Below are 14521 nucleotides of genomic sequence, written 5' to 3'. Positions count from 1 at the left end.
TCAAATTTTGCACAGTTGCTTTGGACGCTAAAAGGAATCGAAAGAGATTTGTTCCAAAAAAATCGACTTTGTTGACCCAGCCTAATGCATATGCATTTGGTGAGCTCGTTTCATATAATTAAAAAAAAAAATAAAAGAATATTTATCTGATGAATGGTCAGAATGCGTGCTTTAAAGAAAACTCTTTTGAAAAGCGTGTTTCTTTTTTTTTGATAATTAACCAGAAGTGAATGTTTCTCCCAATTTTGTTTCAAGATGATGGATCAGTTCGCGCATAAACCCAGTAAAACGATGATTGATTAGTTTCAATACACGCGGATTGGACTGACTATCCTAAAACAATCCATTCCATTTTCGCACCGCCGCGGTTCAATGGCTCACTCAATAGAAATGAATTGAAAAATTGATAATTTATCATCCGATTAAAGATAATGGAGCAATCGCACGGCGCGCGGAAGAAGCACACAGCTGACAGTGATCGCGCGCAACTAAATTAAATCATTCCCATAGGCAGTTTAACTCGACTGGACGCGGCATAGGCGACTCAATCGCGACTCGCGGGCATCAAAAAGCCGCATCTGTTTCAGTTTCAAGGGACCACAGTCCACAGCTGACAGCCAGCGCTCGCGCTCTCTGGACGCAAATGAATTGCGCGTATCAACGAACTGAATACATAATATGTATTATATATTATAGCGAGCGAAGATGACGACGCCAATGATAGCGGAGGAAATATAAGTGACACATTTTTGCTCGCAATTTAGTTAGGATGAGTGACTCGCGCGGCGCGACTGTCATTGGATGACGCTGAATGGGTTTAGTTATATTATGGCTATGTTAGCGTTTCGTTGGAGCAATTCAATTTAGCGAATAAATTTTAACGTTTGATGCTTTTCTTTTATGCGGGAGTGGTCAATTTGGGAACGACACAGTTTGATCTTTGCACAACATTTTTCAACCGTTCTAACGAGGTTCCTAAATATGAAGTTAGTTTGAATTGCTTTTAGATCGTTATGTATGTTTGTAAGTTATGTTATGGAAGGCTTATGGTTATGGAAATTTTCACGGAAGAGGAATTTCGGGAGGAATAGTTGAAGGAGTACTGAAAGCAATCCCTGGTGGAATTTCGGAAGGTATACCTGACGAAATTCCGGAAGAAATCTCTGGCGGATTTCCGGAAAAAAATCCGGAATTCTGGAAGGAATCTCTGGTGGAATTCCGAAAGCATTCCCTGGCGGAATTCCGGAAGCAATTCCTGGCGGAATTCCGAAAGGAATCTCTAACGGAATTCCGGAAGGAATCTGTGGCGGAATTCCGGAAGAAATCTCTGGCGGAATTCTGGAAGGAATCTCTGGCGGAATTCCGGAAGAAATCCCAGGAGGAATTCCGTAGCAATCCTAGAAGGAATTCCAGAGGAATCCCACGAGGAATTCAGGAGGAATCCCACGAGGAATTCCGGAGGAATCCCACGAGGAATTCCGGAGGAATCCCACGAGGAATTCCGGAGGAATCCCACGAGGAATTCAGGAGGAATCCCACGAGGAATTCCGGAGGAATCCCACGAGGAATTCCGGAGGAATCCCACGAGGAATTCCGGAGGAATCCCACGAGGAATTCTGGAGGAATCCCACGAGGAATTCTGGAGGAATCCCACGAGGAATTCCCGAAGAATCCCACGAGGAATTCCGGAGCAATCCCACGAGGAATTCCGAAGGAATCCCGAGAGGAATACCGGAGGAATCCCAAGAGGAATTCCAGAGGAATCCCAAGAGGAATTCCAGAGGAATCCCAAGAGGAATGCCAGAGGAATCCCAAGAGGAATTCCGGAGGAATCTCAAGAGGAATTCCGGAGGAATCTCAAGAGGAATTCCGGAGGAATCCCAAGAGGAATTCCGAAGAAATCCCAAGTGAAATTCCGGAGGAATTGCAAGTAGAATTCTAGAAAGGATCCCAAGAAGAATTCTGAAAAAAAATCCAAGGGGAATTCCGGAGGAATCCCATGTGGAATTCCGGAGGAATCCCATGTGGAATTCCGGAGGAATCCCATGTGGAATTCCGGAGGAATCCCAAGTGGAATTCCGGAGGAATCCCAAGTGTAATTTCGGAGGAATCCCAAGTGGAATTCCGGAGAAATTCCAAGAGGAATTATGGAAAGAATTTCAAGAAGAATTCTGAAAAGAATCCCAAGAGGATCGGAAGGAATCTCAAGGGGAACTCCGAAAGGAATTCCAAGACGAATTCCGGAGAACCCCAAGAGGAATTCCAGGAGGAACTCCGGAAGAAAGCCCTAGAGGAATTCCGCAAGGATTCCCTGGAGGTAATCCGGAAGGATATGATCATCGTAGTACTACGTTCACCTTTCAGTATATTTTATACTGTAAATATTTCAACTACAAGCAAAAATAGTTATCAACAATAAATATTCCTTTAGCAAGCACAAAACAGTATAATTTCGTCACATAAAAGCTTATTTTAGTTTTATGAACTACCCAATACTGCTGTTTGTTCATCACTGGTGTTTCAATTCGTTCGAAAAAAGACATGCTCTTGCGCATGGAACGTATTATCTCTCTGTCCGCCTTATTCAATCAATTCTCACGACAATATGCGGGCGGTCCGACGGCGGTTTCTTTGTATCATTCTGAAAAACCACCCGCCCGATTCCAAACGTCGTAAATAACATTAATAAGTTGGAGACGATAGCCATCGCCACCATCACGGAGAGTAAAAAGCAGCCGATCTATCTACACAATTCATAATAATAAAATCGTTTTAAGTGAATCGTGGCGCTCCTACTGATTCTGATAACTGATCTCATGGCGATCGTGGTTGTATATCTATTTTGCATGTGTCGTGTGTGATGGTACCGAGTAAAATAAAAGCCAGCTGGTTTGTCAGCCCTACAATTCCATTTTTTTACTTTTGTTGCATGCGAACGTTAAGGACGATAAGCTCTATGGAATGAAGCAATAGGTACGATGAATTATTTGAACCTTAAGCTGTTAGCTACCATAAATATACGTAGTTTAAAAGCGCATTTTGCTCGTCACTTGTCGAATGAATCTTAGTCATAAAACTTGAGTACTCTTCTAGCAAATTTTTCTTCCCCATTTTCATTCTACTGATACAAGCTAGGATACAAGCGAGTAGCCTGTGCCCACTTCAATCGCCTTTTACACTTTGACCGAAATAAATTTCCGGCACCTACTAAACCCCCCAATAATTACCATTCCTTTTAAACCCAGACTACCACAGAACTCATCGCAACTAACGGCCACAGAACACGCAATTTTCTAGTTTTTAGTGCATTGAACGGAAGGGAGCCCACTTTAGTGTCGTGTTAGTGGCGCCTACCGCCAACAAAACGAACGACAAGCGACTGCTAGTAGTAGCAAAAACGGTTTTCTTTCTTCCAAGTAGTAAATCAAACGCCGCTTTGCAGGTTGCATCTTTGGCCCCGTTTCTTACCTTGCTTCTCAGAGGAGGACAGCAGCTTTCCGGTGACCGCTGCAGCCTCTTCGTCCAGCGGTGCCGCCGATTTGGTCACCTTGAACCGTTCCGTCATGGTGATACAGCGTGAACTCACTACTCAGAACACACTAGGAGCACTTAAAACACTAAAAACACTATTGAATTGTAACTTGCAGCAATTTATTTATGTTTTAAATGATAACATAACAAAAGAGAATAAAAGGTAGAATAACAGAAACACTGATCAAACTAAAAACAACTGGCACATTCACAGATAAATCAGAACTTATCCGAACTGGGAGTCGATGAAGTTAAAATCTGAGGCGAAGTCAGTATGGTGCAGAGCTCGATGGTCCACGATGCTACGATCTGAAAATGCAAAAAGAGGAAAAAGAATATATAAATGACAAAACGCTGTATTTCAAAAGTTAATATCTTGTATGATGAAACAACTGAAATAATTCAAAATTTCATGTTACTGACAAACGTGATAAAAACGATAAAAGGCGATAAGCGGAGGTGGGAGTCCCTAAAATCGTTACGAGTCATGAAATCAGGAATTGTGGAATCCTAGATTACCAATAATTTAATAAACAATAGAGGAGCTAACATTCGTTCTTCAAAAGACCAAAGGCAAGTCAGTCGGCCCAGATGAAATTGGATACCCAATGCTCTGAAATATTCCACCGATCGGCCGGAAGCACCTGCCCCAAGTACTATTTGTTTAGTCAAATTGACTTGAAGAGGTTCGTAGAACGCTCATAAAACTAACATAAAAAGTATGAGGTTTTACAACGCTTCTCAAAACATCTACAAGACTAATTGGTCATCAAAATGCTGCTAGACATCATTATGGCTAGTTTCCACTTGATAAGTACTATGTAAAAGGATAGGACAAGTGATGATCACGTAAAACTTTTACTATCAAATTAATTAAGCGTTCGGAGTAGATGAGTAGTTCGCAGCCAGAAAGATTTGCCAACAGATGGCACTGTCATGTGATGTCAATCATGTTGTTGATATTCCATACGGAATAATATTTCTCTTTCTTTGTGTTTCTTCATTCGTACATGTGCATTAGTATTTAGTCATGTCGCTCTATAATATGTGCTCCGTTGTCTCTGCATCTGAACACGAGATTGAATTTTTTGAGGTTGAATAATTTGCGGTTACGTAGTTTTAAAATTTATAAAGACACCCCAGAACTGAATTATTTACCAATAGTTCGATTATTGAAAACAGTAATTAGCATATTTGAGTTTACCTGATAAAGACACAATGATTCTAAAAATTGTTACATAAAAATCATTTCATTCCGTTTGTTGAATAAAATGTTCTATGGTGCACTACAACCATGGGAAGTAAACACTGTAATTCTTTACCCAAGAATAGTATATTATGTGTTACTAATACCATAAAATTTCAACAACTTCAGTTTTAGATTGGTGCAGACAGATATTGTCAATATCATAAAATAAGATTGAAGCAATTTTTTTTTCACCCATTTTAAAAATTGTAGGGGAGACTGAGGAGACTTGATCCCTGGGGAGAATTGTTCCCCCCATATTTTCTCGGAATCAAAAACATTTTTCTTCTAGCATAATTTTTCCAAAACTACTCCTGGACAAACGACTATGTTTTGGCTACAAGTGATTTCGATTGTACATTGTATTATTAAGGCTGATGGTTTGTTTTCAGTCCTTCAGAAATCTTTTCGATTACGAAAAATCTCTATAACTTTGTGAAAATTAAACCAAATCGTGTCAAAATTTCACAGCACATAGTTTAAATAAAATACTTTCAAACGTATTAATCCAAATAAGGCTGTTGTTAACATATATTAATTAATTCGGCTTAGTATACACAACAGTGACATGGGGAGACTTGATCCCTCGAGGATTACACACACATTATTCATGTGAAAAATAAAATTCTATTCGGAAGCCTCTATTTACTTGGAATTCTAGTCTATTTAACGATAAAATGTGTCAGATAATTATAACTTTAGTACAAACCAAGGAAAGGGGGATCAAGTCTCCCCATTTCGAAAATACGGCATATCCTTAAAAATTTAAGGAAATCTTACAATTTCAAACACTCCATGTTCACCGAAAATACAAAAAAACTCGAAAACAAAATGAAAAGGAAGACTCTGGAATTATTTTCCCTTTAAATAAACCATGTGCTCAAAGAGGGATCAAGTGTCATCCATTTTTGAAAAATACATCATAAGACAGCCTTCATAAAAACGCAGTTTTTAAAACTTTAACAGTAATTTAAAGGCCTTCTGTTGTGTATTAACTTGCAATAGATGTTTACCTGCCATTTTGAACGAAAATCGGATCTAGTTTTGTGTTTTTTCTTAAAGTTTCAGGTTAATTAAGAAAAAGGGATCAAGTCTCCCCAGTCTCCCCTAATTTTGTTGTAACTCGTCAAAACATCTGAAAATTTGACTCAAAGTTCTTAACATACAGGGGATGGCCAAAATGTTTGGGATAGGCAACTTTTTTTTCTCTCACAAAAAAGTTCAACATGCTATATCTTTTCATAGAGCGCATCAAAAAATCTCAAATTTTGACTGTTTGTCAACCTATTATATGTGCATCATTGGTACAAATTTGGGCTTGATTGATTAATATTTCGCAAAGTTAGAACCGTTCGGGTAAAACACCTTTTTTTAGACAACGCATTTTTGAGCTGTCATATCTCGGAAACCAGTAAACCGAATTGAATGAAATTTTGAACGTACACTAACAATATGTAAATGCTTTTAAACGTTGAAAAAAGTTATCATGGATTGACACTTTTTGGACTTTTCTCGAAAAAATGTAATTTTTTTACATTAATGTGAATAAATTTTAGTGTTGATATCCAAAGATTTTCCACTTCTGTTCTCAAATTATCTCTAATCAGATATATTAGAGCCTATTTAGCTTGAAGGAAAAACACATTTAATAATTTTTGTGTGGTATTGTTAATTTTACTTATTTTCCTCTATATGGGTAAAAATTTCAACCCGATATAACTTAATTCGCCGTGAGAAAATATTACATTCTATAACGTTGTATTGAGTATCAATATATTGTTGATAAACGTTAAAAAATTCATTCAATTTGGTTCACTGGTTTCCGAGTTATGACAGCTCAAAAATGAGTTGTCTAAAAAATAGTGTTTTACGTGAACGGTTCTAACTTCGCGAAAAATTAATCAATCGAGCCCAAATTTGTACCAATGATGCACACATAATAGATTGACAAACAGTCAAAATTTGAGATTTTTTGATGCACTCTATGAAAAGTTACAGCATGTTGAATTTTTTTGTGGGAGAAAAAAAGTTGCCTATCCCAAACATTTTGGCCATCCCCTGTAGTACCAATAAACTGGTAAAAAATTCTCCAAATCTCTTTTTTTTTCTAGCGCTCAAAATTCGAATCGCTTTAAGGCATCTTTTAGTTACTTTTTAACAATTTTATACCGTGCGTACTATTTTAACTGTACAACTGTCATCATGACTGTTTGGATTGTTATCAAAGTTTGACACTTTAAAAACATTATGAAAACTGTTCTCTGGCATATTTTGAGCCTTACTGCTTGAAATGTTTTCAAGTTATAACTGTTTGTTTAAATGTCACGATACAAAAAACATTTTTGTTTATTGTGACTTTGTGCCATATATACGTATATAACTTTATTACGGCTATATCAAATTGATTGAAATTTCTGCACAATATTTCTACATGTATACTTTACAAACAGAACAGTTTTGATTGAAATCGGTTCAGTATTTTTGGATCTAGAGCTAAAACGGTGAAGTGATATTTTTTAAAACGTTTGTTTGCTCAAACTTCTCAAATGGCAAGATTCTTGTTTCAACGATATATCTACCACTATTCAACCGATTTTGATGAAATTTGTATGGTATAAACTATACATAATACACTATTCTTTGTAAAAATTAGCTATTTACCATTTTATTAGAAAATCTTGCCGAATTCCGGGGTTGAAAATTCGTTCCGAGATTTCTACGAAAATTGCTCTGAGATTCCCTCAGAATTTCTGCATGGGATTCCTCCAGAAATTCCTTCCGTCATCTCTCAGGAAATTAATTCAGGATTGCTTCAAGAGTTCTATCTGAGTTCCCTCAGAGATTCTTCCATGAATTTATTTAGAATTTGATCACAACTGCCATCTGCGGTTCTTCCAGGAGTTCTCTCTAGGATTACTCTTGTAACTCCAAACGGGATTCCTTCAGAGATTCTATGGTGCACTAGAGCCATGGGAAGTAAAGACTGTAATTCTTTGGCCAAGAATAGTAGGGGGATTCACTTAACAGCGTAAACTAATTAAACTGATTAAATGTCGCGATCACCAAGGCAATCTTTGATAATTTCATTCGCGAAATCATGAAACATTTCAAATTAGCAGAAAATCATGAGTGACGCAGTAATTTAATCTGTTTAGTGAGTACCCTTAGTATATTATGTGTAACTCATGCCATAAAAATTTCAACAAATTCAGTTTAAGATTGGTGCAGATATTGTCAATATCATAAAATAAGATTTTAGCAAATTTGTTCACATATTTCTAAAAATGTGTAGGCTATAATTTCGTTGTATCTCGTCAAAACGTCTGAAAAACTGGTAAAAACATCTCAAAATCTCTTTTTTTTTTCTAGTGCTCAAAACTCAAATCGCTTCAAGGCATATTTTTGTTACCTTTTAACAATTTTATACCGTCTGTACTATTTTGAATGTACAACTGCCATCATGACTGTTCGGATTTTTATCAAACTTTTGCACTTTAAAACCATTATAAAAACTGTTCTCTGCCAAATGCTGAGCCTCAATGCATGAAATGTATTCAAGCTATAACTGTTTGTTTAACCCTCTAATACCCAAATTTTTGATTTTGATCTAAATGTAATTTTTCGTCATCTAAAATCGATTTAAACATGTTTTGGAAGATGATTCTTTTTAATTCTCGATTTCGTGAATTTCAGTTTTTGATTTTTCTAATTTTTATTTTGGAACATCCCCATACTTTTATATTTTTCCTGGAAGCCTATTTGGGGTACGGATTTTTTGGGATGAAAACATTTTGAGATTTTATGATTATTGTTGATATATATTTATTTTAATTTTTTTTTCATATAAAATTTTATTTTCCGTGTAAAGAAAAATAATTTAAGAGTGTATTCGGTCCACTTAAACTATTAAAAAAGGAAAGAATGGCTTGGGAAAAATTTAAAATATGTTAATTGTAGCGATTTAATACAAAATAAACAATGACTTCTAAAAGGTGACCAAAACATCAACTTTTCAATGATTTAAAAAAAATATAAATACGCTTTAAAATACACCAAAAACCAATTTGAGATATACAAAACAGTCCTAAATATCAGCCAAAAATATAAAAAATTTGATTTCCCACGAAATAAAAATTATAAAAATGATCAAACTATACCACGTCTAAAGGCGGGGTTGGGTATTAGAGGGTTAAATCTATGGTTAAATGTCACGATACAAAAAAAAAAACATTTTTGCTTATTGCGACTTTATGCCACATATACGGCTATAACTTTTATTAGAAAATCTTTCTGAATTCCAGGAATAAAAATTCATTCCGAGATTTCTACGAGAATTGCTCTGACATTACTTCCGAATTTGCTTTAGATACCTCCAGAAATTCCATCCGATATCTCTCTAGAAATTAATTCAGGATTGCTCCAGGAGTTCTTTCTGAGTTCCCTCAGAGATTGTTCCAGGAATTTATTTAGGACTTGTTCTGAACAGCCATCTGCGGTTCTTCCAGGAGTTCTCTCTAGGAATGCTCTTGTAACTTCATACGGGATTCCTTCAGAGATTCCTTTCTGAAATTCTCTAGAAGTTCCTTCCGAGATTCCCCCAGAAGATTCCTATTATTCCTATTATCCTATAAGTTCTTTCAGGGATTCCTTCAAGAGTTTCTTTTGAGATTTCTTTAGAACTTATTGGAATGTCTTCAGATTTTTTTTGCGAAGAGACTATTGAAAGAATCTCAGAAATCGCTCGTGCAGAAATTTCCTAAAAAATTGCTTGAGATAGGGGAACTTATGTATTTTCGGCAGTTTTGTTCTCCTCGTCAAGGGGGATTTTTCGAAACCTGTTGATCTCAAAGTTGGCCTCACATCCATCCCAACCAAGATGAGTTTTATGCCCAAATTTCAGGCAATTAGGCCCACAAAAATCCCCGATGACGAAGAGAAGAAACCTGCCGATAATACCCTTTGTCACCCTATTCCTCAAGAAGTTGTTGGAGGAATTTCATAAGGAACTCAATACTTCCTTCATCTTCTTCTTCTTCTTCTTTATGGCTCTACGTCCCCACTGGGACTTGGCCTGCTTAGCTTCAACTTAGTGTTCTTTGAACACATCCAGAGTTATTAATTGAAGGGCTTACTTAGCCTGCCATTGCATGAATTTATATATTATGAGGCAAGCACAATGATACACTATGCCCAGGGAGTCGAGAAAAATGTCCCGACCGGAACAGGAATCGAACCCACCGTCCCCGGATTGGCGATCCATAGCCTTAACTACTAGGCTAACTGAAGACCCAGAATACTTCCATAAAGAATAAAAAGAAACTGCTGGAGTATTTCCATGAGCGAAATTTAAGAAACTTCCAGAATGAATTCCAGAATATGTGATCCGCAAGAATTCCAGCAGGTAATCCTGCAGAAATCCCAGAAAAAGTTCTTGGAGAAACCCCGGAAGGATAACCTAAATGAATTATTGGACAAATATTAAATGGGACTCCTGGAAGAACCTTGACTTATTTTCCAGAGGTCTGGAAGTTCGAAGAAATTCCGGAAAGAACTTTTGAAAAATTCCCGGAAGATACCCCGGGCGAAATTTCTGGAGAGGTCCCTGATGCCACTCCGGGTGCAATCTTAGAAGAAAATCCTGGAGAAATACCAGAAGGAGAGGAACCCATAAAGTTACTCATAGAGGAAACCTAGAAGGAGTTCCTGAAGGAATCCCGGAAGAAATTGGAAGAAGAGGAAGGATTTCTCAGATAAATCCAATTCCTGTAGAAATCCCAAAAGGAATTACTTGAGGATTCGCATAAGAAACACCCAGAGAAAACCTAGAGGAATCCCAAAAAGTTCTATCTTAGAAAAAAAAAAACTCCTGGAGGAACCACTGTAGGAACTCCACGACGAATCTTAGAATGAATTCCTGTAGAAATCCTAGAAGGAACTCTTGAAATGATCCCGGAAGCAATTCCTGTGGGAATCTCCGAATAAATATCTGTGTGAACCGCGGATAAAAAGTACTTGAGATATCCCGGTTGAAATTATTGGAGGATGGTTCGAAAAAACTTCTGGGAGAGTCTTAGAAAACACCTCTGGAGAAAACCCTGAAGAAACTCCTATAGAAGATCCCAAACAAATAAAATAAAAAAATCCTGGAAATAACATTAGAAGGAACTCATGAAGGGTTTTTTTGTAGAACTTCTAATGAAAATCTCAGAGACATTTTAAGAGAGGGGATATCAGAGGCATTCCAAGAAGCTTCAGAGCTTTTTAGACTCGTTATGTAGGCGTTACATAGGCATTTTCGGGGGTTTCAGAGGGTCTAAGGTGCATTACATATGGTCCGAGGGTGTTTTAGGGGGGTTTCAGAGGTATTGAAATAAGCTTCAGCGTATTTCCGGTAGGCTTTTCAGAACATTTGAAAATTCCTAAAAGAGTCTGGAAAAAGTTACAATGAAAAATCTGATATTTAGTGGTCGTAAACAGAAAATAACAATTTTTTTTTCAAAATGGAGTAGATAGAACAAAATTTTTATCGGAAAGTTTTCTTATAATAATATTTCTTACAATTTTTCTAGAGATGTCACTACACTATATTCACATATGGATAAAACTGAATTTCAAACAACTTCTTCGAACAAGCTGAGCTTGTAAATTCAATTTTTCAATTTCAAAGCCATTTTTTTCCAAAATAACATTTTTCCGCATTCCCACAATCGCTACCTACAATTCCGTGGAAAAATGTCTGCATCAGCACTATTGTTTAACATTTTTTTAAAAAAGTGCGCAAAATTAGACCCTAGGTGGGCAAAGTATGGCGCTGCATGGTGCATGTCACTGTCTTTAGAAGAAACGTGTATTTTGTCATGCAGAACAACTTCGTAAAACATTTAAAAATTCCAAAAATTATTAAGAAAAAGTTACAGCAAGAAACTGATTTTAAGGAGTTGTTTATAAATGGCACTTATCTCTAGAAATTGAGCAAATATAACAAAAGTTCGTTCGGCAAGTTTCTTCAAAATGACAGTCTCTACAACTTTGCTGAAGACATAAACACGCTATCTTTACTTATGAAAAAAAAAACAAAAAATGTCTATCTCACTAGGCAGATAATTGGATTGCCCGCTATCGGCTATACCAATCGGCTGGTATATCTGAATAGACGAAAACAAGTATATGTTAAATTGTTAAATTGAGAGATAAATTTGTGAAAAAATTACCACTTGTTTTGGTGGGATTCGAACCCACGACTCCGTATCGATACGATTGATATTCACCGTGAATATCAAATGACATTTTTCGAAAGTAGTCCGAGACTTTCCGTGACTTTCTTGCAGAACTGGTCTACCCGTACAAGTTTTTCATATCCCACATTCTTAGGTTAAGCTTCTAAAATGAGCTGTAGGTGGTTGAATTTAGATATGACGGAATTACATTTTCAGCACTGATACACACAATTATTCTATAACGCTACACCATGCGCAACACAGTAGGATAATCGTTTCCTTCGATGCGGTAGTGACTAATGTTGCGGTAATGACAATTCAGCACTATTTCGACTGAAATATTAACAAAAGGCATTTTCAAAAGGTTTATTATGCAATACATTACCGACGTACAGCTAGCACTAAAACGACAAAAAAGGAGAAATTCGAATTTATCTTATTTTCTAGAAATTACTGAATACACAGCCCAGAGCCTAGATTAGACTACATAAATAGTATCGCAGATATCTAACCTATTTCCAATCTGAAGTAGGTATTAGCACGTTTACGGTTTGAACAAAACGTGAGATATAACTGTGCTATCAGACACCACCCCCAAATCAGTACTGGTCAATTACACGTGATGTTGAGATTTGCTACAAAGCAACATCGAAATTTACCGGATTTTCAGGCTCGATAAACGTATCCCCTACACCCCCATAAATATCTTAGGTAGGCCTTATTTTTAATTCCCTGACAAAACCTTCGAGTGACAATTAGACAGATAAAACATGATCCTACGCCTCCCACGTTGAAATTGGCGTTCTTCTGTTGATGTTCAGTTTTGCTGTTTGTTTTGACGCAAATCCATCGATACGTTGATATGTTGTTGATATGGGGATTGTTAATATGCCTGATCATACGTCTATCATTAAATAATCACCGAAATGTAACATTTCTCTCCAAAAATGTATATTTAAGTACATCAATCTTTTGCATGTATCATAAAACTATAAAACTTCATGATAAGATAAAAACAACGAATTATTAGGAACACGTCATCAACCATTCTTGTGATACTTTTTCATCTAACGATTGTCTTACATAACTTCACAAATTACGCATAGCACGTACCTGCAGAGCTAATCCGTCCAATCTTCCGACGGATTTAAACTTAACCTTGATCCACCGAAAAAACTGGCGACACAAATTTCACACTCCGAACTTGAAACCGCGCGCTATCCACGACCTAATCAACCGAGCAACTGAGGCGGTATCAAGTCTCGCCCGGTCAGCTTATGCAGGTCCACACGCGGTATCGCACAGAGATACAAATACCAAACCTTAGTAGAGGAAGGTAAAATTACAACATCACTTATTTTCGACAGCAGCAGCGTTGAATCGACATACCTGGAAGTAAGTGGGTACATATGGATTCGTGAGACAGAGATGGCCTTACCGGCAGTCAGTCGCGGTGTGTCGCTCAAGCTCAAAAACAAATTCGGAAGATAAGAAAGTCTACTTTTTTGAAGCCGGTGTGGTGCCCAAAAGGTTGATAAGAAGCTCCAAGCAATTTGCTAACACTAACAGGTTGGTATGATTTTGGCAATTTTTGTCGAATTCCGTGTATAGGAGAGCGACCACTAATCTCCCTTGATTTTGTTTGATTTGACAACTTATCAGTATTTTTTGGGTCGGATGGTTTGGCTAACTTAGAGCTCACGAGACGCACAGAAAGTCGCACGCTAATCGTCGGTACAGTCGGTGATCGATTTTATGGTCGCTAGGAAATGTAACCACTATAAAACAAATTCAAAAAGGATATGAAACTATCATATGGAAACATACCACAGACCATACGCGCCAACTTGTGACGTAGTTGGGGGGGCAAGGCCTCTCAAAATCAATGAAATTCGGATAATATCGACGCAGTTCATCTAGTTTAGGCATATTCACTTGAAAACTAGTGCATTGAGCTGAAAAAAGTTGAATATTGTCCAATTTTGAAGAGCCCAACTACGTCACAAGTTGGCGCCTATGCCATAGACAAACAGACGTAACTCTTAGAGGAAATTCATCAAAAACTTTTGCCCGGTGTTTTTTTCATGAGCACACTGCCACCTGTTGGTATAACCGCGCGAGACACTGTCGGTAATGATGGATTTCGATTTGACATTTATCTAACACGCACACAAATAGCCTGTAATTTTCGTTTGAATCGTTCAGCTAGTGCTAGTGTACATTTTAGCAAACGTCAAAGCGATTGAACACTAGCGCCTCTGGTGGAAGGATCGCGGAAATCAAATGAAATTTCAGTTAAATGCATGTACCAAGCCATTTAAAAGAGAGTTACGTCTGTTTGTCAGTGAACATACGATAGTTCCAAAACTATCACGAGAAGACGACCTATATGAGAGGAGGAAATAAGCAATTCAGATTAGTATGCCTAGACCAAACTAAACTATGAATGCTGCAATGAAGACTCTACAACGGACCAGATGTTCGCCATCCGCCAGGTGTTGCAGAAATGCCGCGAATACAACGTGCC

General features: G+C 37.3%; 1 long non-coding RNA gene across 1 annotated transcript; it reads right to left on the bottom strand.

Moving 5' to 3' along the window:
* Positions 1-3629: 3629 nt before the first annotated feature.
* Positions 3630-13650, bottom strand: LOC109425920 (uncharacterized). The gene is made up of 2 exons (XR_009999112.1): positions 13108-13650; positions 3630-3840 (listed from the first exon to the last, which is right to left on the bottom strand). It is a non-coding gene; the product is annotated as an uncharacterized LOC109425920 (long non-coding RNA).
* Positions 13651-14521: the final 871 nt, after the last annotated feature.

The sequence above is a fragment of the Aedes albopictus genome, chromosome 3 (assembly GCF_035046485.1).
Source record: "Aedes albopictus strain Foshan chromosome 3, AalbF5, whole genome shotgun sequence".
NCBI classification, from domain to species: Eukaryota; Metazoa; Arthropoda; class Insecta; order Diptera; family Culicidae; genus Aedes; species Aedes albopictus.
This window is presented reverse-complemented; position numbering and strand designations above follow the sequence as displayed.